We start from the raw sequence: 2,048 nt of genomic DNA on the forward strand, positions 1-2,048 counted from the left end.
GAAGGGAGCCTTGTTTACAAGGTGTTTTTCCTCACCTAACAGCAGGCTCATCACCACCACTGAAAAGTTAATAATATTTAACAGATGCCTGTTCAATAATAAAAAAAAAAAAAAGCAGCAATGCCATAGCCAGTACCTTTACCTGTAATTATCCAGTTTCATTAAAGACAGCAAATTGTTAAATGGATGTCACAGAGTTCTGCTACATGATTCTCTCCATACTTGTGAAAATCGACGCTGTCATCCAGTGACTCAGCCTGGCTGGGTCTTGCGAGCATCACCGGCGGAGGGCCACGGAACCCACACTGGGCTGTGCTTCAGCCCGGCGCCCGGATTTAGTTTGGCTTCGACTCCCGTGGCTGGCAGCGACTGCAAGTTTCACCAGGGAGAAGCTCAGTCCCATAGCAGACCAGGTGATTCCACCAAAAAATGACCAAAAAATAAAATACAAAAAAGCCACAACTTCTCTTACATGAAGGATTGGCCTAGAACGGCCGAAATCCTAAGCTGGGTCTACTTGTGGGGAGAGACCTGCGCTGGTAAATCAGTCCCAGAAGTCTGACGGGTGCTCGGTTTCCAGCCGGGGAGAGGGAAGTGCCGCCATTCCCTGTGGAAAACTGGGTCCTGCCACAGTAGCAGGATAACTGGGCAGGAGGGGGTTTGTGCGTTTGCTTTTAATTGCTACTGTGATAACCCCGTCCCTGACGGACCCCCTCCAAGCTCTGTGAAAAGTAAGATCTGTTCAGTAGTTTAGATACAGGCAGCCAGCCTCAGCTGTTATGGGAAACCTGTGGGAACAAAATCTACTGCTTGTGTCTCCTTTTAACGTGCTGGGTGTGAGGCATTACACCTTCCCTCCGAGCTCCTCTTACAGACAGTCCCCAGGATTTGGCTGAAGCCTTGCCCACACACCCAGATGCTACTCACACTACTGAGGTGAGTCACACGCCGGAGCACACCTGCCACTCACTACCGGTAACCTCATCTCTGCCCAGGAGGCCCAGGCTCAGCAGTAAATGCAGGGCAAGAAATTTCAGGCAAAATACTCATTTCATGCAAAGAGCACACTCATCATCAAGTGACAGAGATCCTAATGACATGGGCTAGCAAGTTGGTCTTGTAGACAGAAGGATTCATCTTTGCACAAAAGCAAGAGTAAGTTGTTCGCAAAGCTTTGGGATACGCTCAGAGCCGTTTACTAACTCTGAAGGGGAAAAAGAGCTATAGGGCCTAAGAGATGCCAAATAGAAGAATAAGAGGAGTTGTCACTTGAGAAGTGCTTCCTAGCTGGTGGTGGATATTCATTTAATAACCTCTGTTCCCTAACAGATGCCGGACCCGTCCTGGGTAACATGAAAAGGATGAGAAAGGTGAATAAGCAAAAGCTGGGTGAGCTATTGCTGGAAAAAATTGCTGTCCCAAGTAACATGATGGGGCCGATGCACCAAGGGCATGTGTTTTAGCTTCCCCTAATTTTATTTTTCCCATAGCTGTCTTTAAAGAGTTCCTTTAAATTGTAATACCTTGAGGCAGGAAATTTTTTTACTTACCTATAAGGAACTGTGATCGTACTGTAAAAAACAAGATCACAGACAGACTGTTGTCTTTCTTGGGGATTTTCCTTCTCTTCACTGCCTTTCATGCCTTCTCAAGAAAAATCTCATTTTTTAATTGCTACCAGCCATAGCTGTGATGTAATAGTTTAGTGTTACTTTCTGAATCTACTGATACTACAACCATACTTAGTGACAACTTTTTAATAGGTGCCTCATTATGGTAATTATGATCACTTCAAGTATTTCAAAATAGTTCTTCCTGCAGTGAGGCTCATCTTCCATATTATGTCATATTCAGTTCTCCCTTTTACAGCCATTCTGGCTGGATGCTACAGCATGCCCTGTCCAAAGCTAAATTTCCTGACTATATGCACTGTCTTGATTTTGGAAGACTTTTTCGGCATCTTCAGAATGCCACAGCTGGAAAAGCAAAGAGCACCTCCAGGCAGGGAGCCCTGCCTGCAGTCTGGATGATCCGCCCCTTGTAGCTAA

The sequence above is a fragment of the Pygoscelis adeliae genome, unplaced genomic scaffold, assembly GCF_000699105.1.
Source record: "Pygoscelis adeliae isolate BGI_AS28 unplaced genomic scaffold, ASM69910v1 Scaffold57, whole genome shotgun sequence".
Classification (NCBI taxonomy): Eukaryota; Metazoa; Chordata; class Aves; order Sphenisciformes; family Spheniscidae; genus Pygoscelis; species Pygoscelis adeliae.